General features: G+C 37.6%; 1 protein-coding gene and 1 long non-coding RNA gene across 6 annotated transcripts in view; one reads left to right on the top strand and one right to left on the bottom strand.

Annotated features, from left to right (window-relative positions):
- The window catches only part of LOC121303633, a 40,134-nt gene extending 24,478 nt beyond the window's left edge, over positions 1-15,656 (bottom strand). For 2 of the 4 annotated variants that reach the window (XR_005947822.1, XR_005947825.1), the window contains exon 1: positions 15,516-15,655. This is a non-coding gene — a long non-coding RNA (uncharacterized LOC121303633). Of the gene's footprint in view, positions 1-7,108; positions 7,223-15,515 lie in introns of those variants that run through there. The other 2 variants (XR_005947824.1, XR_005947823.1) reach the window with 2 other exon arrangements.
- LOC121303632 (BMP/retinoic acid-inducible neural-specific protein 1) overlaps positions 7,280-25,000 on the top strand; it is a 121,188-nt gene continuing 103,467 nt past the window's right edge. For both annotated transcript variants that reach the window (XM_041234435.1, XM_041234436.1), the window contains exon 1: positions 7,280-7,510. The gene's annotated coding sequence lies outside the window, so the exon portion shown is untranslated. The remainder of the gene's footprint in view (positions 7,511-25,000) is intronic.

Raw genomic sequence — 25,000 nt, 5'->3', positions numbered from 1 at the left:
AGAAGTAATGTTAAAACTGTACAATGCACTAGTAAGACCTCATCTTGAATATTGTGTTTAGTTCTGGTCACCTCGCTATAAAAAAGATATTGCTGCTCTAGAAAGAGTGCAAAGAAGAGCGACCAGAATTATTCCGGGCTTAAAAGGCATGTCATATGCAGAGAGGCTAAAAGAATTGAATCTGTTCAGTCTTGAACAAAGAAGACTACGTGGCGACCTAATTCAAGCATTCAAAATTCTAAAAGGTATTGACAGTGTCGACCCAAGGGACTTTTTCAGCCTGAAAAAAGAAACAAGGACCAGGGGTCACAAATGGAGTTTAGAAAAAGGGGCATTCAGAACAGAAAATAGGAGACACTTTTTTACACAGAGAATTGTGAGGGTCTGGAATCAACTCCCCAGTAATGTTGTTGAAGCTGACACCCTGGGATCCTTCAAGAAGCTGCTTGATGAGATTTTGGGATCAATAAGCTACTAACAACCAAACGAGCAAGATGGGCCGAATGGCCTCCTCTCATTTGTAAACTTTCTTATGTTCTTATGTTCTTATGTTCTTATCTATCTATCTATCTATCTATCTATCTATCTATCTATCTATCTATCTATCTATCTATCTATCTATCTATCTATCTATCTATCTATCTATCTATCTATCTATCTATCTATCTATCTATCTATCTATCTATCTATCTATCTACTGTGTCATTATAGTTAGGGTTGAGTAGGCAGTTTAATGTTAACCCAAATAAATATGACCCTTTTCAATGGATTTGCATGAAAGTGTGGATGCGTGGTACCTTTGGTTAGATCTCTTGATGTGGGCCATTTCGTTCTGCTCGGATATGCAGAGTTCGAGATCCAGATAGCTGGTTTTTCTTTGTCAGACTCTGGGGTTTTGTGTTCATGAGTGGAGAAAAGGTGTGGAGAGGAGGTAAAATACTAAAGAAAAGGAAATAACAATGGCGAGGCATGCTGGCTTTTAAACCAGCACGATACTAGTTATTGTTTGGTTTTGTTTCATCTGTCTATTTATTTTTGGCCAATGCACCATTTGTTTTGTATCAGTGTTTGGGTTTGTTAAAACCTTTTTTTATCTTGCAATAAACCGGTGCTACAGCGCAATTCACAATTCTGTGTGTTTCTGTTCCAGGTCTAACATCACCACTACAGACAACCTTGTGATACTGAGTTATAGGGATTTTAAATTTTGGTTCAGAGCATGTTCAGTACAGCTCTTGCAGTTTGATCTCGAAAAAGGAATAGGCCTCATGACAAAATATCCTGTTTTTCAAGGGTCTATCTTTCGTCAGAAAAAGTTTTTTGTTTGTGATACAGACATTTTGTTTTCAGTTAAAAAAAAAAATGTCTGCATAAAATTGGGAATACATAAGATTGACTGTAACACTGTCTTTTCATTTTGTGAGTGGGAAATGTGTTTTTTTTATCTTTTTAAATCTGTTTTTGCCACATGTCTCACAAAAAAGGAATTCTCACGAAAAAAGCAGCGGTTCTGGCAAAAATAAAAGCACTGGTGAAAAAAGAATTTAGAATTTAATTTCTTTAGTGGTGAAGGGGATCATCTTTCGTGAGGTTTTCTCATTCTGGCAAAAAAAAAAAAAGTATTCTGGCAAAAAAAGATTGTGGATAGCTATCGCCGACTCCTCGGCAGACAGCCCTTCCCGGGGCAGCAGCGTGAGGCACCTCCCTTACATTTGAAATGATGATGTCACAACCTCTGTTCGAGTTAGAGATACAAGATACCCCTCATTTTGTTCCTATGCTCTCCCTCTACTGGAATATGTTTGTTTGGTTTTTCCAGTGAAAACCGAAAGAACAACCATTAACCGACGTCGGGTCATTGGCTAACAAAGAGGGGCGGGCATGAAGCCTGTAGTGCAGAGATTCGCACTCCTGCCTGCACGTCAAAGATCAGTGATCGAAAACTGATGAAAACTTCTTTTTATAATAATTATACTTTTATATTAACATGATTTATTAGTTTTTGTTCATGAGAGCAAACATCCAAAATGCTAACAGTGTATTACATTTTATATATTGAATATTTTAATGGTTATAGTAAAATTAAACATCCTTGCTTGAAAACTATCAACTATTATGTTTTTAAACCTTTTTTTTATTTTCATTGAGAGATACGGTACAGCTATAAAAAAAAAAAAAAAAAAAAAAAAAAAAAAAAAAAGCCTAGATTAACATAATTTAGATGTTTTATTTAACATCAAGTAATCAAAGAAACTACAGAATGATATCGCAAAAGTCTACTGGAAGCATATAATAGCTGTACTTAAGGCATGCTGGATATGCTATATATCAAAAAGAAATTCTTTACCTTGTTATTGAAGTTTCGCGATACATTAAGTCATACAATTGTTCGTAATAAGGTTCCGAAGGCTTCATTTGAGACATAAGTTATCTAGTGTGATGAAAACTACTTTTTATTGTTTGAAATAATACGTAATGCTGCATTAACAATGTTTTTAAGATAAAATATATATATATATATATATATATATATATATATATATATATATATATATATATATATATATATATATATATATATATATATATATATACACACACACACACACACACACACACACACACACACACACACACACACACACACACACACACACACACAGATAGATAGACATGTTGCATTGTTCTACTCTGATGCATTATGAGCATCAACAATTTCCTCAAAGCCTCCACTAGTGTTTTCTACTATTATAACAACTTTGACAGGCATAAAATGGGAAAAACATTGAGTGCAATAGCTCGCATCACTCGATTGTCAAGGTGTGGTATCCAAAGCATAATCAACAAGTACAGAGAAACATCATCTGTAATTGACAAACCCAGGACTGGAAGACCCAAACAACTATCTAACAAGGATGAGCAATACTTGAAGATAATATCCTTAAGGAATAGAAAGAAGACAAGCATTGAATTGACAGCAGAACTGGCAGAAGGCACAGGTGTCGTTGTCCATCAAATCAACAGTACGAAGGTGTTGCAGTAAGAATGCCTCTGTTAAGAGAGGGAAACAAGACTAAAAGGATATACTATGCACAAGACCACAGAAACTGCACTATGGAACAAGGTGCTTTGGACTGTATAAAGGCGAGGGGCACCTGTTCTAGTCAATAAGTTCTTCCTGGGGTTAAAATATACTCCCCTCTTTGCAGATAAACAATAGCAACCCTTGCTTTTCCATTTTAAGTAGCTATACCTCAGCAAACTTGACCTCACTAGCCAAAATCCCTCTTCCTGGCATTCTACAGATAAGAATCTGAGAGGCCCTACAGACTTGAACATTACATTCTTCGGATAAGCACATGTTCCCATCTTCCAATCAACATTAAGATCATAGTTTTTTCTAAATTCAAGAGAGTGCTTGTATCTCTACAGATAAGAAGGGGACCATTCTGTCTGACTATTTCCAAGTACTAATATGCATTCTATTCATAGATGCACACAGACTGGCTTTTTAACAGTAGATCATTGCCTGCTCAATATCAACGGACAGTTCTAGTTGGGTTAACTAATTTTTCAAAAAAACAATAAGGGTTAATATATATATAATATATTATAGATATATATATATATATCTATATATATACTAATATAATATATATAGATATTATATAGATATATATATATATATATATTACTGTATATAATTACTAAATATGGACTGGAGAGGAGGCTCGTAGTGGGAAACTATGGCCCCCAAGTTTGTGAACGTTGCAGTTACCATAGTCCTTTGAATTTAAGACACCCTCAAATTTAAGAAGCCGCCCAAATTTCACCCACTCAATTTGAGCTAAAAATAAAAAATATAATTAGGATGCACTTATAAAGGTGCATTTACTCTTATAGGAAAACGACGTTTGGAGGCAGTTTGCAGCCGTGTGCTGTCACAGAGCATTACAATGCATTGTATCTCATTTCCAGCCTGCTGTCACACAGAGAATTACAATGCACTGCTTCTCATTTCCAGCCTGCTGTCACACAGAGCATTACAATGCACTGCTTCACATTTCCAGTCTTCTGTCACAGAGCATTACAATGCACTGCTTCTCATTTCCAGCCTGCTGTCACACAGAGCATTACAATGCACTGCTTCTCATTTCCAGTCTGCTGTCACACAGAGCATTACAATGCACTGCTTCTCATTTCCAGCCTGCTGTCACACAGATCATTACAATGCACTGCTTCCAATTTCCAGCCTGCTGTCACACACAGCATTATAATGCACTGCTTCTCATTTCTAGTCTGCTGTCACACAGAACATTATAATGCACTGCTTCTCATTTCTAGTCTTCTATCACAGAGCATTACAATGCACTGCTTCTCATTTCCAGCCTGCTGTCACACAGAGTATTACAATGCACTGCTTCTTATTTCCAGCCTGCTATCAAACAGAGTATTATAATGCACTGCTTCTCATTTCCAGCCTGCTGTCACACAGAGCATTATAATGCACTGCTTCTCATTTCTAGCCTGCTGTCACACAGAGCGTTACAATGCACTGCTTCTCATTTCCAGCCTGCTGTCACACAGAGTATTACAATGCACTGCTTCTCATTTCCAGCCTGCTGTCACACAGAGCATTATAATGCACTGCTTCTCATTTCTAGCCTGCTGTCACACAGAGCATTATAATGCACTGCTTCTCATTTCCAGTCTGCTGTCACACAGATCATTACAATGCATTACATCGAGGAGAGCTCCACAGAATAACTACTTGGGAATAGGTGTACGTGGCATGATGTTCTGTAGATGTATTAAAGCAGGTTGATTGTATGTAGTGTACGTGTGGGGGTGGGGGTAGTTAAAGAAATGGGCTTGTAGCCAGGAGGTACCCGGTTCAAATCCCAGCTCAGCCAACCTCCTTGTGGTCCGCCTTTCAGGTGAGATGTTCTTGTAAGTGACTCTGCAGCTGCATAGTTCACACACCCAAGTCTTGTATATTGTAAAGCGCTTTGTGATGGCTTTGTGATGGTGCTCCACTATATATATATATATATATATGTGTGTGTATGTAGTAATTCAGATGTGATTTTTGTAATGAACTAACACACGATTGTCCCTAGGAATAAATGCTAATTTTGGCATTGCCACCTTTATAGAAACTTTCATAACAAAGTATTAAACAACACAAACTATGATAGCTGTACAGTAATGTAGTGATACCACTGCAAACACATGAATAGTTCTCTTTATCACAGTTGGAATTTGCTTTCATATTTCTTTATCAGTGCCCTAATTTAAATGTAATACAAGGGTATATTCCAAAGTAAACATTTACTCTTGGACTATATATGTTTTCTAAGGTAAGGTAGTCCCAGATTAGTGCTAATCGGGATCTGTCAAAGTAACCCTTGTCACGAACAATGTTTTAAGTCCAACTTTCAGTATGTTTTTGCAAGCTAGTTTCAAATCCAATAGTTGCACAGTATTGTGTGCATGTCTTACATGCTGTGCCTTGGGCTAGAATGATACCATTGCGAGTTAACATGCAAACTCTGCCATATTCTCCAAGGGAATATACAACTGGATATTTTTGGGTTAAGAGTGCACGCAGTGGAGTATTTCAGCACAGTCTGGAGAGGCTTACATTTAATAAATAATAATATGATTATTATTATTATTATTATTATTATTATTATTATTATTATTATTATTATTATTATTATAGTAATATCATATTTACCTCTGTGTAAAAAAGCTGGTCAACGTCTTTAACAGTTTTTCGGTCTGGCTTTATTAACCCAGATAACGTTTTAAGCTCTAACACTACTCCGCGTTAAAGTATCAACGCCACCATTTGACTGTTGCTTGAATGCATGCATTATTTTGCCGCAGATCGTGTTGTTCCGTGCAGCACGCCTGTGCGCTTGACTGCCTGTCACTGTTGTCCCAAAGGAATCATATTCTTAAATGGAAGAGGCAGGGGGCTGGGCAGAGCGCTGTAGCTAGTCAGATATGCTAGTCAATCAAACGCATAGATACGTTCAAGGGCGTAGCATCAGCACTGGGCACGACTCAGTTTGCAAAACGGGAAAAATATAAAGAGAAGACTAAACTGGAGTTACTGAACCTATTTTCAGCGTTTTTAAAGCAGACCACGATTAAATGTAAGCACAATTTTATTGTAGGATACATTCCTGGATTCGGGTAAATATAATAAAACAAGAAAGATGAAGATGTTTTAATAGTTGAAATGCCCGAAAATCTCAAAGGTTCAAAGAATGAAAACGAACAGTTTCTGATACTGGTACTTCACGAACTGTTCTTTTACTCTGGCGTGTGCAGCGTCAATGCATATTCTAGCAAGTTGTCCCATTTATTTTACACATTGCCCTGTTGGATTGATCCTCTGCATTGGCACCTGGTCAATTTGATGTATTCCCCTGTGGGGCTGATGCATTTTGAACCGCCCCGATCGATTTCTTGACTGAAAGATTTGCCTAATCAATTGTGCAAGTAGAAACACACTTGAAATCAATTTGCCTACCTGCAGACTTTTTTTTTTTTAATTCCGTGTTGGAATAAATTTTATGCCGAATGGCTACAGCTGACTAAATCAATCTAACAGCCACTGAGAACCTTTCTGACCTATTATTATTATTATTATTATTATTATTATTATTATTATTATTATTATTATTATTATTATTACTACTACTTTCTGTATTGTGCATTCGTCACAAATCAGTTCGTCCGGATATTCCCACACAACACAACTCGCTAATTGAAGTGCACAGATTTGTCCAGCCGACCGTGTTCAGAATTCCCATTTTGGAATACACTTTTAATATAAACGCTTTTGAATACCAAAGACCCAATGCTGTTTTCTTAGTCAAGAAAGAGTCCCTCCTTTCTAGTTTAGTTGCCTGCCCTATTCAGTTGTATCGAGTTCTGTGATCGAGTCCCACCCCCTCGTGTCTGGCACAACCATCCTGTAATAAAACAAAACTGCAGTTTCAGTCCCTCCCCATATCTCTATCCCCTTTCACGTTGACTACATGCACACTGGCTCAGTCTGCTACAGTCTACAGATCCTGCCTTCTCCACTCACCTGATCTGCACAGCGCTATCCCGCCTCACCTGCGCCTTTGCTCCGGATCGCATTAAAACAAATAGGATATCTCTCTCTCTCTCTCTCTCTCTCTCTCTCTCTCTCTCTCTCTCTCTCTCTCTCTCTCTCTCTCTCTCTCTCTCTCTCTCTCTCTCTCTCTCTCTCTCTCTCTCTCTCTCTCTCTCTCTCTCTCTCTCCTGATGTCTGCAACCTGATCAGTCAGAAACTGATTTTTCTCTCCTGAGCATGCGAAGGTCTGCCAAATCATCCGCAATTCAGCATCAAAGCCCCGGCTGTCAGCATGAACAGTGGATACACGGGTTTCAACAGCAGAAGTTTTCCTCTAACAGAATAAAACGCAGGGGACTTCAGATCCCAGCCATAGGGGAGAATCAATTTTAGGTAAGCTATCTATCTGATCATATCTAGTATATATTGCAAGCATTGACAACACATTGTAACAGATAAATTAATAGAATTGAACCTTATAGTCACCTACACAGTGTTCCCTGTACATTCTGTACGTAAAGGGACATGCTTACAAGAACTCAAATAGTTGTTGTGAAGCACGTTCGTTGAATTAAATTTAGTATCGATGCGCCGGGTGATTTGCGTTTAGTGAAGCCGGGGAGGGAGTTTATTGACCATTATTTTTTTCTTCTTGGTGAAATAAAACTGGCACTACTTGATTTGTGTTTAAACGTAAAATTCTTACCGTGCATATTCCAAGCCCATAATTAATATAAATAATTTGATTTTTAACTCTGCAATATATAGATATGTAATATATATATATATATATATATATATATATATATATATATATATATATATATATATATATATATATATATATATATATATATATATTGCATTAAATCAATAGAGATGCCGTCTCGCCTTGCAAACAACACAGGGAAAGGTTGCACAGAATCTGCTGACACAAGTCGAAATCTGTATCCCGGTTCTTATCGAATTATCACAATAGAACGCCACTGCAATTCGGAATCATAATTTATTATCCAAGCGACTGTTAAACAAACGAGTCTTCCTGTTTTAATATTGAAATAATCGTTTGTCCGCATCACGGAAAGCTCCTGACATCGAGTAGCCAGCACTTTTTAAAAACTGAACTCGAACTACTAAATTCGCCGATGTTTTAATCCTGCAGCTATTGAAGGTACATCAGATGTGACAAGAGTTGTTTATAATAACATGCCAGACAGTGTAGTTTGAGATCTCGTTAGCGGGTTTATGTGCACCATTTAAAAACCTATAATTCATATGACCTGTAGCATATGAATTATATGACCTTTATTTTTTTACGGTGTGTTGTCTAATTACTGCATAGCAATTCGATTGCATTTTTATTCAGGGGTTAAAGGAATGGGAGGGCTAGTTCTGCTCGCTATGCTGTTGCAATAATGTGTGTGATTCATCGTGTTGTGGCGTTGTTGTGCACTGAATCGTACATGACTTGCACAACACCTACACTACATATGGAATATGCAACTTGAAAAGTTTCTATGTAGCGGTTTATTAAATCGCTAAACAATATGTTTTATACGTCCTTTTGAAATGAACAGTCGGTATACAGAATTGTGTTGGTTCATTTACCCCAGCATTGTGTTGGTTCATTTACCCCAGCATTGTGTTGGTTCATTTTCACCAGCAGCAAGCAGCTTTCTGTGGAATTTCTGATTTCTGTCGTGTTCAAAAAGTTTGTCAAGTTATTCTCAAAGCTGCCAGTAGGGGGAGAGCTTACTCTTTTATACCACACTCCCACTGCATTTATTAGGTGCGTTTGAAGACAAGTTCACCAAGACAGAACAATGTTATTGTTAAAGAAGCAATTTATATACGTGCAGAATAATTGTTGATCAAAAATCAAAGCTACCCGTGAAGATTTAGTTATAATAATTATATATATATATATATATATATATATATATATATATATATATATATATATATATATATATTTTCCTTTTAAAAAATGAAAACATAATATCAGAAGGCGCTATCAGAAATACCTGTAGTAACGTCATACTGTATATTCATATTCTGCAATACTTCTTTGTATTGTTTTATAGGATTTTGTAGACTCTGTGTGAAGCTATGTTATAGTAATCTTGCCATATTATAGAGAATCAATGTGATCTCAGTAAGAATCCTGTCTAAATTGTTTAGGAATTACTGTATTGTAGGAGTCAGCTGTTTTTTTGTTTTTTGTTTTAGCTTTGAATGCTTTATTGTATGCAGTCATAGTTCTATTTTAAGAGTAAGTCTCTTCAAATTACATTTTTTTTTTTTTTTTTTTTTTTTTTACTGTTCCCTTAATCTCTTGTCGTTTTGCAATCATAGTAGCTCTTATTGCAATCACATAACCATTGATTCTTTCTCAGGTGTTCATTAATTTTGTTGCCTGCCACATACTAGCAAACGTGCAATCCAGTCTTTATAGTTGTAACTGCTATTAAGATTTTTTTTTTTTTTGTATTGCTGGCAAAACATCAATAAACACAGTTTGGCTTCTGCTTTGGAACTCAGATCTAGCCTGGGTTACAGATTGTATGTGTGTGTCAGGTAGATCTAACCTGGGTTATTATTGTATGAGTGTGGCAGGTAGATCTAGTCTGGGTTATTACAGTATGTGTGTGGCAGGTAGATCTAACCTGGGTTATTATTGTGTGTGTGTGGCAGGTAAATCTAGCCTGGGTTACAGATTGTATGTGTGTGGCAAGTAAGTAGAATGGAGAAGCACCTCCAGTACTCGGGTCAAAGCGTCTTAACACACTGTAAGACAAGTAAGCAATAAGGCACGACAGGGTGTGGGATATACTCTAATATCCACATGCCCTGGGTGTGTTATAAGTCACGAGTATATCCCACATCCTGAAGTGCCTTATTGCCTTTAAATCACGCAGCACAAATAAGACTGCCTTTAAATCACACAGACCCTTCCTCACAAGACCTGCAATAGTATTAGGTGAGAGTGCTTTTTTTTTTTTAATAATCTTTTGTTATCCAGGGTAGTAACAGGAGGTATCTCTAACAGATTTGTGCTACAGCTTCACAGTGGTGAGAAAGACGTTATTTGCATGGAATACCCGGTTACTTATCAAACTGACTGCAATTTACAGCTTGGCAACATGGAGAGGTACTGGGCCAGTGTTAAGAAACAATTTACAACAATGCAGGGCACGGCAGAAGACATGATACCATCATACCTGAACACATTTAAAAGGTCTGACAGGAACTACTGAGACTCATTTATAAATGTTCAGCATCAGATCACACAGCTGCGCAGGGGGTGGGTCCAGTGGCAGCAGGCAGGCAGAACGAAGAACGGACAATGGGAGCAACGGCAACAAAACATCTTTTAACCCCAAAGTCTCTTTTAAGAGGGATCCAAATCTTTTGTGAAAAGCTGAAAGTTTAAGAGATATTTTTTAAAGTATTTATTTTCAAAATGGGATAGGGAAACACCGTAGTTCAGGGAGAAGGCACAGACCGATCAGAATGGTAAGTTTTAAATTTATTTGAATAATTACTTTTGCTTTTTTTCACTACTTTAATTAATCACTGGTGTCCGGTTCAGATTCATTCAATATCTCATGTACACTTCGGTTTCCCAAAAGTTCAACATTTACACAAATCATGAAATACTCATGATCTGGTCGGAACAGCAATACAAAGCAAGGATGCACCGAATCCAAGTTTTTGGGATTCAACTGAATACAGAATCCATCTCAAAAGATTCGGCCGAATACCGAATCCTATAAAAACTGTCAAGAAAACTGAAAGAAACTGTTGAATGAAAAAACTGACTGGCAGCTACTAACAAGGGACTATTGTTATAATCTATTGTTTGAACCTTTTATTCCATAGTATTTTTATTTCTGAATGGAAATATATCTCTGAATAAGATTTCAGTTTGTCACTTACGCAATTTACTGCTAGACCCCTCCTCCCACAATAGAAAAGTCAAAATACAGAACCATTGCAATAACATAATTTAATTTATTAAAGCCTATTGTTCAACAACAACTTGCACATCTGACACTTGTAAAGTTACAAAAATATATATTTCTGTGCACCAATTATTTATTTATTTATTTATTTTTATCTCAGTATGATCTCTAGAACACATTTGACAAACAAAGCACAAAAGTCTACAACAGTTTGCCGTTACTGTATATTACATATATTAGTGCATTACTTCATGAAAAGTGTGATGTGAATGTGTTGTTGCATACGGGGGTATGTTTGCGTTCAGCAGCCGCAAGCGTCACCAGTAATTTATGGAGTTGAGAGCTGCAACAGAGTTCATCGCACGTGTGCTTGTTATTACATACAACAGTGATGTTCAATACGGAGCTGTGTCTTATTCAAAGAACTGCACACATTGGAGGGATGTATTAAAATGGATGTGCGTCTGGGCGGACATAGTATCCAAACCCTGCTTAAAAAGTAGGTATTCGGGCCAAATCCAAAAGCGAATCCTGGATTCGGTGCATCCCTAATACAAAGGTAATGACCGTTGACTGAACGATGTACCTTGTTGGCACATTATTCTATCCACAATGTTCAAAATCTAAATCCGAATGTGTTCCTTTTAGTTATGTGATAGCTTAGGGGATAGATACACCCTGTGTGCAACATATACATACAATATTAAAAGCTATCAGTGCCAGTATAGATGATTAGTTCTTTTTTTATTAAATGAGAGTATCATGTTTAGAGCTGATAAGACCAGGTTGGTTAGTTTGACCCCTTATAAAAGTTGACCACACATACACATTTTCCATTAACAAAATAATCATAAATTAGCTTAATGTAATGCGCAATTGAGCAATTTAAACTAGTTCAACATGGTACTGAACAATATTGTCATCCACTTATATAAAACAACCAACATTTTGGTAAATTTGCGTATAAAACAATTCACAGTGGTGTTGAAGGATCGTGTGCTCCAAATACATAGTAGTTTGATGAAAAATAACATTCTGTAAATGCAAATAAAATTATTCAGAACCTTAGTTTTTTCAACAGAAAGTCACACTTGGTTATGACACAAACAGCCACAGACAGGCAGGCAGTATATATATATATATATATATATATATATATATATATATATATATATATATATATATATATATATATATATTTCCTAGGTATTTATTCCAGCATGGTAGACTCTTGTGGCACTGGGAAGGACTCCAAAGGCACCTGGTTATTCTCGAGGTTTAGTGGTAAATGACCGAAGTTAAGCATTCTCATGTTTATTTTGCACTAAAATCATTTAGTTTCAGTTTATAATGATCTTTTATTATTTCCGCATTGTACAGCAATATAAAGGATTCAACAGTATCTTTTTTGTTGTTGTTTTACTGGTAACCTAGGCTAGTGAATAGAAAGTGCTCACGGTATTCATTTGATTTTACTACAATATTCTGTAGGCCTACTGTAAAGGTGCGTATTTTTTCATAATGGATTGTGTACAGAGAACACATTGGTGTTATTTAAGCATAATGATTTATACATTTAGAATAAATGAAGCACTATATAAATGTGTGTGTGTGTGATCTTATTTATTTATTGTTTATTGCTCTGAAACTGGGCACCTCTTTATTTCAGAAAACCTGTCTGCCTTCGGTTTAGTGAGGGACTGCTGTATAAAGAAACCAGATCAATCATTTAACTGCTCCATTCTCCAACTAAACTGTTTCTTGCTAGCTTCATGCACTTACAATTGTTCCTCTCCTCTCAATAATTGCCTTTGCACGTGCTTTAGCCCAGGGCCTTGTCTCTTACTGTTGGATTCCACATTGTGTGTGTGTGTAGTGGTTCTGTCAAGGGTGAAGGAAACAGTGAGAATGTCAAGTTGTTGAAAAATAAGGGTCAGCCTATTCATAAAGGGATCATTTTTTTGGTTTCCTGGCACTAGATCATAATGACTCTGATAAAACAAGTTGGAGGAGGGTTTGACCCAGAGCAGTGACATTTCTAATGTCTAAAGGTACACACAATTAGTGTGGAGCCATTTAATAAGAGTGACATGTTGGCTACAATGTTGGTTATTGTGTTTGCCCTCCTCACACTGGACTCATGGCCAGCACATGCCTTTGCTTGTAGTACTGGCTCCTGACTGGTCAGTTCCAAAGCAACTGGGCTGAGAGATCGAAGAAGTAATAAAACCAATCACCTCCATATTCACTCGCACCTTGCTTGCTTTCACGCTGCACCAGTTCCACTGTTCCTATCAATATGATCATCAGGATCCTAGTTTCCCACAATAAAAAAAACCTAAATTCTCAGATAAAATAAACATGTGCATTATTCAGCAATTAAAATAAAAGGCTACAATTGAGTCCTCACCATTATAAAATGTGCAAACAGTGCTATTGAATAACACTTAACACAGGAAGCATTTATTGGTACACAAATACTTCTGTGTAGTAATAATAAAAACCAAACTTTGTGCGCTACCATTGCTGGTAGTGTCATGTGAGCTTTGCAGTGTGTTGCTATGTATAAATCCTGTTCGCCTGTGGGGGGTGTATCAACTTCAACCTTCGTCTCGATCTCATGCCTGCCACACAGCAGCGAATGCATTCATCCACACAGCAGGTGGCTCTCCAGTATAGAGTTTAAACGTTCATCAAAGTGTACCAAAATACACATCCCTGGATTTTATTTGTCATTGTGTTAACCATTGATTGTTCAGTATCTGATGGATGGGATGCATGAACAGAAAAGCTAGCTTGTGCTACCCACCAGATGCAATAAGGCAAGCGGGACTGTGCAGCGATGCGTCAAAATGAATAGAACTTCTACTTCTGATATGAACCTTGTATACCACAGGCGACGCGACAGGTGATGTGGGAGTGGCACCAGGGCGGCACTGGAGTGGCATGAAATAAATAGGATTGAATCAGTTTGATGAGCATCAACTAGGGCATTGAGCAATCAGAGAACAGCTTCAGTGCACGCGGTCCAGCAGGGTGAAGCAGTATCCAGAATGACAGAGAAAACAATAATACTTGTCGTTGAAAAAATACCCAGAACTTATGACAAAGGTCATCACAATTATAAAGATACAGATTTGAAAGAGAATATATATGAGTCTATTTCGAATGAAGTGGAGTGTAGGATTTATTGCCATATATGTTGAAATACCATCAGAGAAGACACTCATAATTTCCACATCATGTTAACGAATATGTACCAGTCTTGAGCATAGTTTTGTGAATAGCAATTTTGAACAGTTGTATAGATCTGGCAGTTTTCAAACCTGTTGCATCATCTCTATGTCACTTCTGGTGTGTATGGTCATGTTGTTGCTAAAGTGTCCCATCACAGTTTAAAAATCACATCGCGACTGGTGTGTGGAGACCCTTACTCTGGTAACATCGCAGTCGGATACATGGCGGATTACTATATTCATATTAGATTATCTCCGAGTTAGTCTTTGTCATCTATATGGCTATTACCAAACTCATTGACTTATTGATCTTTGGGGGTGATTTTTTAAATTGTTTTCGGCATCTTAAACAGCTTGTTCAATAGTAACAATGCACTGGATAGTGAAGTGAACTGCAGCAACGTTTCAACATGAATGTGATACTGACAGTGCACCTCGTTCACCAGAAGCAGTTTTATTGAACAAGTATGTTTACTAAATTTAAAGCAGCATTGCCTGTGTTGATGGTTATATGATAAGTGCATTGGTTTGGTTATCAAACAAACAAAAAAAGCTTGCACTTTTTTTTGCCCCGCCCCAAGTGTAAAACTAAAAATTCTCAGACAGCAGAGACAATCCGTATTGTTCCACGTTATTCCACAGTAAACAAATTCCTAATATCCCTGATGATCACTTATTACTTGCTCATGCTGTTGCCATGCATTTTGTAAAAATGTGTATGGAAGAGTTACTTTTTTTCAAACGCTGTGTTAAGTTGATATATATAGTAGACATATTGGTTGAAATCTAATAAAAAGGTATAATAATACAAAACCTGGTCTCAATTTCCAAGCAGATAGAGAGATGTAAAAAGTAAAGCCATTTAATACATATTCTGCACCCTGTTTCATAGACTATATGGCGGAGGATGTACATTGGCATGTTGCTCACAGACACAGTGTGTAGTTTCTGTTAGTATCTGTTTTTCACACAGAGCTGTCGTGAGACTCAATAACTCACTGCAAATTAAAAGAAAATCTTGATGCAGTAAACTACAGTACATCCAGAAAGATCAATAGTCTTCTCTTGTTGAGTTCCAGATGAACAAAATCAGAAATTCTGATTAAAAACATTGTCCCCTTTTTCCATTGTGGTCAGACAGAGGAACTATTGCAACTATTTATTTAATAAACATGACTTTGAAAAACATTATCTTACCTCTTGTTAGAATAAACTTTCTTGCACACGCTTCTCATTCTTGCATAGACCAATTAGTTTTCTCTTGTGAAGTCTGTTAACACTGTCACCACTCTTAGAACACCAGTGTTCTGCACTTAAAAATATGTCATAAGAGAAATGTGGTATTTCTTACATCCACTGGGAGCAGAGTGTTGCAGGGGAACAAAGGAATAATCACACTCTTGTTTACCAGCTGCAGTATCTATAGAGTAAGGTGGTACCAAAATACCAGCTGTACAGAGAGTGAATCTAGTGTTATGGCAGGAAAAATGGGATTTAGCCAAACCCAGTACAAAGAGACAGAAAAATGAATTCCATTTTTAAATTACGTTAGCATAATTGCAGGTCATTTGGTATTTGTTTTGATAACTGCTAGGTGGTTATGATTGTTAATTATAGGGTATTTTACTTTGGAAAAATGCCTTGCCAAATCACATTAGAAAAACACTGGGAGCTAAGCAGCTCAGCAGCCTAATTCACTAGCCCTTTTTGTCTTTTACATTTGGGTTTTAATTCGTCTGCTGAAGTCAGAGATCTGTCTCAAGATCATATTTTGAGGTCTCGGTCTTGATCTCGGTCTTGGCACATCTGTTCTTGGTCTTGATCTCGATCTCGATCTCGGCAAGTCTGGTCTTCATCTTGATCTTGTTCTCGGCATGTCCTCTCAACATAGACCACACACTTACCATGGGTAAAACCATAGCAACAAGCCACTGATTGGCTAGAGAGATGAGAGATTAGACGATATACCAATCCCGTCCTAGCAAAAGAGAATGTGACCTTTCCTTTCTGTTTGTTTATTTTTCAGTATTATTTTGCTACAAAATTGTCGATAGTGTCACTGTAGTCACATAAAAAATTGCAGCAAATCTAAAAAATTAGTTTCATTTTCTGCAACAAATTTGCTTTCTCAATTTTTAAATTGATGAGAAAAATAATAAATGGATGGCAAAGTTCAAGCATTGCCACACAAAGGAACTGCAAATGCAAGTCAAAAAGGAAGTTAGAAAGGCAAAGAAAGAGATAGAAATGAACATTGCTAAGGTGGCTAAAACCAATTCCAAAATGTTTTTCCAATATTACAACAGCAAGAGAACATTCAAAGAGGAGGGTAAATATCTTTTTACAAAGGAGGATACGGACAACATGACCCACATGTCAACATGTTCTTATTCAGTTTGAAATAACTTTAGCATAACCGAGACAGAAGTGTTAAAAGGACTAGGATCTCTTAAAATAAACAAATCCCCTGGACCAGATGAGATCCTCCCAATAGTACTCAAATAAATGAAAGAAGTTATTATATTGAGCAAGAAGGACTGACTGGATTATCAGGTCAGGATTGAGGTACGCTCACATAGATATAAATAAAAACTTACAGCACACCTACAAAAGAGAACAATAGAAAAGAAGAGCCCATGTTCCAGAGCCAGCCCACACTTGCTGTGAAGCTGGTATTTAAAGCCCAATAAAGTTTTACAAACCTCCCCTGAATAAGGTGGAACGTCAGGTTGTAAAATGACACAGCTGACACAGTAGAGCAGTCTTGTGTAGTAGCCTCAGTAAAAGGTAGAACTGAAAAGGGATTTGCTGACCCTCCCTCCCAGGACTAGTACATGTCCTTTCTAATTACAAGGAAAATTGTCTTTTTGTCTATGCAGACACATTTATCATTTATCCTTTATCAAAGACATTTTACAGAAGACAAAAATATCCTTTAAGGAGCCAGTAGTAATTCTTATGTATGACTCCAATAAGTAAATCTATTCTACACGAGTTTTATAGGAACACAATTCCAAGGTCCTGATGCAGATACTCTTATGTTTTAATACATGGCTGCTTAATATGGGACCTTTTTGGATAATAATTCAACTGTCAAGACAGACACAGGGACACACAATCCCTTTTTGACAATACCGTTTTTCTACTGCAGTCTTTATGACCATAATTCAATCATTTGAACGACTCACATACAGTAGCTACATCAACGCAATAAAATTAGATTGAATTGCAGGCCCCTCAAGGTGTTACTGGCAGACATATCCAGTAGATAGATCATCTGTGCTGAATATCATTCTCTGTGATTTTACAACCAAGTAAAGCAGAAAAACTAGAGAATTACAACTAAGGTTTAAATATTATATTTTTTGGGCATCTTCTGTGGTTGATTCTTGACTTCAAAATGGAACAACAATGAACTAGTTTTCTTAATGAAACAAACAGGTGGTATGCACATCAGTGTTTCAGTACATAAAGGAGTTATTACATTCCAAAGCGGTTTCCTTCATATTAAAAGCAATGATACATGACAAAGAGAGTCATCAGTGTGCTGGAAAACTTCCAAAGTTGGGTTCAAGAGTTCACCCTGGAATTTCAGTGCAGCTTTGTAGGATTCCTTCTTTAATTATCTATACAGATGTCCAACAACATTTTGACCTCTAGCTCATACTTTGCAATCAGTCACACTTATCAGTTATATATGACTTAGCCACTCTGATTGTTATGTGTGTGTGTGTTGCCTAGTAACCTCAGGCTCCATACCATCTGGTTTTGGAGTATCAGTGCTCCCATACAAAGTATTTCCTGCAGCAGAATGTACTGAACTGAATTGGACTTATTACTCTAGAAATAACTCACAACCAAAGCCAGTAATACAAAAAACGAACCACACTATCACAGCGAGGACAAAGCATAGACTCCCATTACATTAGAATTCTAACTCTAACCGCCAAAACCACAAAAGGGTTTTTGGAAGTTTTTTTTGTAATCAAACCATATTTTTTTAGGAAATAGTACACATTGTAATACAAACAATAATACAAATAGTACTTTTTTAACATTTTTTTTGCTTCTCAAAAATAGCCTGTGTCTTAAATTAGAATGCAGTGTAGTGATGAGTACCTGAGTACACAAGAAGACATGACTACCTGAGTACACAAACAGCAACGTGAATGACTTGAGAAAAAATGAACGGACGTCACTGCCCCAATATACAAGCAGTAACATGACTGACTGCTGAGAAAAGATGAACCAAAATGTTACTCCCTGATCTCGAATCATCCACGACATACAGGCAGCCATTTTCAAAGAAGCGTCATTAGCTTCATGAGAAATTCAAAGAGAAGCTTTTGTAATGTCAGAGTTTCTAACAAACAGTACCAGCTTGGACAGATCAGAAATGCTCATCAGTTTGACATAACATGCAATACCACAGTTCACAAATCGGGAGAAAAACATGTTTGAGTAATGAGAAGCAGCACATAACTGCAATGCTCTGTGCGACAGCAGACTTTAAATGAAGCAGCTCATAACTGCAATGCTCTATGACAGCAGATTGGAAATGATGCAGCTCATAACTGTAATGCTCTGTGCGACAGCAGACTGGAAATGAAGCAGCTCATAACTACAATGCTGTGTGACAGCAGATTGGAAATGATGCAGCTCATAACTGTAATGCTCTGTGCGACAGCAGACTTTAAATGATGCAGCTCATAACTGTAATGCTCTGTGCGACAGCGGACTTTAAATGAAGCAGCTCATAACTGCAATGCTCTGTGCGACAGCAGACTTTAAATGAAGCAGCTCATAACTGCAATGCTCTGTGACAGCAGATTGGAAATGATGCAGCTCATAACTGTAATGCTCTGTGCGACAGCAGACTGAAAATGAAGCAGCTCATAACTGCAATGCTCTGCGACAGCAGACTAGAAATGAAGCAGCTCATAACTGTAATGCTTTGTGTGATAGCAGACGGCCGCAAACTGCCTCCACATGTGCAACTGAGGTTGTGTCTTTGTAAATGCATATTTATTGCATGTTTTATTTTTTACTCAAATTGAGGGTGGGAAATTTGGACTGCATCTTAAATTAGAAGGAATACGGTAGTCAAGCTTGTGTTGATGGTAGCATCATCCATCTGTAAAACTAATGGCTGTCAGTTCGTCCAATTGTATCAGTAAAGTTCTCAGACCTGCAGTTCAATAAGGGATCCATTCAACCTCTCAGCTGTGGATCTCTTGCCAGTAAAAAAGTAATTGAAATGAGTCGAAACAATGTTTTTTAAACACTGTTTCCTTGATGTTGTTCTGATTTTGATTGAAGTGTTTTATATGACATTATGAAGCCATTTCTATGGTGTTATGATTCTTTAAGCAATTTGTTGAATTGAGAAAGACCTTAATGAATGCTGGCAAATGGTGCAACTGTTTTGCTCAGTTTAGTGGCTTTTGTTTAAATTAACCATCTCCATTTCATACACGTTTTAGTTAATACAATAATGCTTGTTAATATAGGGTCCTCGTTTAAAATGTGTCCTGTTGTCACACTGTACATGGTGGTCAGATTCCTTAATCCTTCTCCACACTTGTCTAACACACTCCTAGTCTTACATAAACCTTTCAGACACAATCTTCTAAGCAGTTTTTTAATGTAGTCTGAGATTATTGCAACTCTCTGTATGTGTGTGTACTTTAACCCAACACACTGAAACAGCAGCCACACAAACTTCACTTTTTAACAATGCTAGACTAATTCTTTTGATTTCAAGTAAAAGAATATACCTTTAGACAATAACATAGCCTGGTCTCAAGGATTTAGCACAAATATAAATAGATAACCACCTGGAAATATTTTAAATATCTTCTGTCTAAAAAACAATTATTTTAGTTTGTGCAAATCTCACATCAAAGTGAGCTCCTTGAGTTAAGGTAACCTGGGATCCATTTGGACCCCGCAGTGCTTTTGTATCAGTTATTATGTGGATCTAGTGACTTGATTTTTGTTTCCTTTTAGGTAGTTGTCAGGCACCCTTCCTGTTACACTATGCAAAGGATAATTCTAGTACAGGTAGCCTGGTTGAATTTCCCAATTAATTTTAGGTTTGGGGTCCGTATGGACCCCAGGTGTAGTGTATCGGTGGGCCTGACCTTCTTGTGTGAATACCTCAGGCACTGTAAGAGCACTGTAATTCCTTGTTCAAGGCTTGTTTAAAAGTACATAACTAGAGTTTTCCAATGATGTATCATATGTCCTGAACAGAAGTTCCTAAGCGAAACTACAGCAAACCGAAACTAAGGTTGAGTCATGTGACTCCTAAGTTTTGTTTGTTGCTTATTACTTGGTTGCTTCAACAGATAGCATTCTGGTTTCAATGCTATTTAAAAGAGCCGGCTTTGCGCTTTCCATTGATGTCAGGCATGCCCGTATGCATACTTTCTAACAACCCCTCATTCAGTGCTCCAGTGCAGTGACGCACAGCAGAGCGGTAGGTGTGTTCAAGTGCCTGTAACTAGAAAACGGAAAGAGCTAGGAGTACAGTCCATATACCAAATGAAAGAGGAGGCTTGGAACTTTCCAATGATATGTGTGACATGTTCCTAGAGTAAACTACAGAGTCTAGAATACAGTGGTGCCTTCACTTGCTAGGAGACAGCTGTGCGCAATGGGGATCTTATCCATTTTGCATAGCATAAACAGCACATTATACCAAACGATGGCTAGAAGTAAAGGAAAAGCAAAATAAAGTGTTCATATACATATTTTCATTCATTCATTTACTCCAGTTGTTAGTTTTATTGCTGGGGTCCGGTTGGACCCCAGGTTACCAGGAAAGTCAGTTTTCCGACGTGTCCTTGTGAGGGTTAAATGTCGCTTGTCGCCAGAGCCACAATTCAGAGCAGAGCTGAATTTTTTAAATGATGGTGCTGCGGCAAGAAAGTGCAGTCATGTGCTGCTGTATTTAAACGTGTGTCTGATCTGAATTGCAATTAGACCCAGACAGGCTTCGGTTTAAGTTGCTTTGGTGTCTGAACTGCAATTAACAGGCTAAACAGAGCAATCCGTCACTCTTTTCCAGCTGTCTTTTATTAAACTGAACACATTTCTTTAATGTCATCGCAACACGATTGTCGCAGAGCCCTGCCAGTTTTAACGACGGAATGTAAGATAACTGAGTCATTCCTTCAGGTGGAGGGGCACTGACAGTTCACACTCCAGAGAGGCAGTGGCTTCATAGTGGCTCCTGTTCCAAGGGGACAGGCCTACGAGATTTGTAAAAAACTATTTGTATGTTCTGTGACAGTAATAACAAAGATTTACCTATAATGAGAAAGCACTTTTCTGAGAACAAGTTCAGATATTGGAGTACATTTTAGTCAGTTTCTGCAGTTTTATTGAGGATGGCCATGGTAGGTTTTGTAGATATTGTGAAGTTGTGTCTCAGGACATTGTGTTATCTGTATGTGAAGTTGTGTCTCAGGACATTGTGTTATCTGTATGTGAAGTTGTGTCTCAGGACATTGTGTTACCTGTATGTGAAGTTGTGTCTCAGGACATTGTGTTATCTGTATGTGAAGTTGTGTCTCAGGACATTGTGTTATCTGTATGTGAAGTTGTGTTTCAGGACATTGTGTTACCTGTATGTGAAGTTGTGTCTCAGGGCATTGTGTTATCTGTGTGTGAAGTTGAGTCTCAGGAGATTGTGTTATCTGTGTGTGAATTTGTGTTTCAGGACATTGTGTTACCTGTATGTGAAGTTGTGTTTCAGGACATTGTGTTACCTGTATGTGAAGTTGTGTTTCAGGACATTGTGTTATCTGTATGTGAAGTTGTGTTTCAGGACATTGTGTTACCTGTATGTGAAGTTGTGTCTCAGGGCATTGTGTTATCTGTGTGTGAAGTTGAGTCTCAGGAGATTGTGTTATCTGTGTGTGAATTTGTGTTTCAGGACATTGTGTTACCTGTATGTGAAGTTGTGTTTCAGGACATTGTGTTACCTGTATGTGAAGTTGTGTTTCAGGACATTGTGTTACCTGTATGTGAAGTTGTGTTTCAGAACATTGTGTTACCTGTATGTGAAGCTGTGTTTCAGGACATTTTAGGGTCCAGTCATTTATGTCAAGAAGTTTAAGGTACACAGAGTTTTTTGTTTTTTTTTAATAAGCTATTTGGGACTAGAAGGCTGATTTATCATAACAAATTTATACTAAAAGAAACCTAGTAAATACACTTTTAGACAATACATATTCTTCCTCTGTGTGTTCAGTCTCAGTCTACTTAATACATATAGTGATATAGCATACCAAGATTTACCAGAAACCTTTACCGCTAACGATAATGCTCCCTAATTCAGAAATAAAAATTATCCCATGTCGTGACTTGATTCTTTTCTTTGTTTTCATATATTTTTCTACGAAAAACTGTTTCTCTTAAGCAACCATTTCAAACTGCCAATTACATTTATATACCAACCTTCCCAGGACACTTAAAAAAACAAAATCAGCTCTACAGTGCCTAATAAACAAAATCAGCTCTACAGTGCTGTGACCCGGATAACTCTAGTGGCGACGTCAGATCCGGAAGGACATCCGGAAGGAAGCTACGGCGTCCAGTGTTTTATTAAATAATAATAAACAAAAGATTTAAACAAAACAGCACAAGGCACTTGACACCAAATAAAATAGACAAATAAAACGACAAAACAGAAAACAAACAGTGGACAAACAGACAAACACTGTGAGTGAAATCAATTACTTTTCCTTCTCCTTGTTTTTAATTCTCCTCTCCACACCCGTTCTCCACTCACCGAACACACAACCCAGAGTGGGTGAAAACATGCTGCTTTTATGCAGTTGTCCCGAGACTCGATTGCTAATCAATCATTCAATTGGAGTCTCGGTACAACTGCACGTGAATTAATAAAGTGCAATTCCCCGTGCTCACATATTATTACTTTTTATTTGCACGTGAAGTGTTGTGCAATCCTCGTGCCTAAATACACATATACATTTTAAACACTTGTGCTCGTAACCCATATTTATAGCCCATGTATTTTATACATAAACACCAACATTAACACACTACATACAACATAAAACACTAATAAACATAAAGGGGCGGGACACTGCGCCAGATATGCCCCCCCCCCGTGCGCAGCACACCTGGCCTCAATGGCCACCTCCCCCCTCAGTCCCAAAGCATCGGTCGTAGTACTGGCCCAGGAACAGGGGCAGCAACGGGCCAAAGGTGGCGGCCACAGTGGGAGGTCCTCCTTCCACCCCAACAGCTGTAGCGTCCAGGCCGTTTGTACACAGGCTGGCTCCTCCAGCCCAGGCAATCCTGACTGCCACCCGGCTGTCTGTGGGGTTGGTCTCCTGACCTTCTCCCCCTTCTCTGTACCCGGCAGCTCCCCCTTGTGGGGTTCCAACCACCAAATTCCCTGCAGTGAAAGTGCTGCGGGGTGAGGTGGTCTCCTGACCTCTCCCCCCTTCTTCATAGCCGACAGCTCCCCCTTGTGGGGATCTGTATTTTTTTTATTGAATCTGCACCTAGGTCAGATAGTTTGTTTTAATAGAGCCATAGAAGAATCCCCCTAACTTTTTGAATAGGAAACTAGCTATTATTCTGCTGTTTCATTATAATAATGCAGCTACTGTGGAATACACACATTTCTGAAGATCCCTGTTCATTCCAAAAGAAGCATCTCTATTTACATTCAAACGTATTGATCTTACTTCTGCCTGTGACGTAATTTATCTTCACTCTTGTGGAATCGTTTTCATATGTTTCAGGACTGTGTAATACTTTCTGGAATTCAGCAATAAAAGAGAGTGAAAACTCTTGATGAGATGTACAAAACAACTCAGAAATAACTAGCACAATTGCTCCTTAATGAGCCCATTGATGGGGTAATAAATTAAACATGTCGTTACATTTGACAACAAAGACAGCAAAATGTCTTTTATGAAATAACCAGCTATGTTGTTGACAGTATAAATGACTTGCTTACAGTATAGTAATGTTATGTTTGTACCATGAGAGGCACACACACCTAATTTCCCTAGAGCATTACATAAAAAGCCCTATTTTTTTCACTCACTTGGTTACGTTATATGTACCAGATATTTGTACACAAAACAGACAGATGTCTCCAAACAAATTGTTGTAAGCCTTGTTTTTAATAATGTGTTCAGCATCTCTCTGGTTGTCTCTCCCTGTTGAGTGTGGGCCTAGGGTTTCAAGTACTACAGCCCATCTTTAACAGGAGATGCAAGGGAATATTACCCTTGGTCATATTTGCTGCCTACTAATTTTATGGGATAATTAAGGGCAAGCAACACATGCTACTCAGGTCTTTTTTTATCGATATAATTTCTCTCTTTCGCAGTGAGATTGCTGTGCTTGGGTAATTTAAAAGCTTAGCACTTAAAGAGTCACTGCGCTGTCATTTCTTTATTACATTTACCTTTGGAGCAATTCATTGGGAAGCTTGAATCTTACATTTTTTATACACGTCACACTTTTGAGTTTCCATTTCCCCAGTTTTAATGTCGAGTGATTTTGAGCTTAAGTTGATAAATGTTAGTGATTAATTACACTAATGCTAATGTACTTGACTATGTTCTATGGAGTATGAATGCCCTGGTGTTATTCAGTCGAAAATACATTCCAAAGTGAGTTATTACTCA

The sequence above is a fragment of the Polyodon spathula genome, chromosome 34 (assembly GCF_017654505.1).
Source record: "Polyodon spathula isolate WHYD16114869_AA chromosome 34, ASM1765450v1, whole genome shotgun sequence".
In the NCBI taxonomy this organism is placed as follows: Eukaryota; Metazoa; Chordata; class Actinopteri; order Acipenseriformes; family Polyodontidae; genus Polyodon; species Polyodon spathula.
The sequence above is the reverse complement of the archived record's forward strand: the minus strand, read 5'-3'. Positions and strand labels throughout refer to the sequence as shown.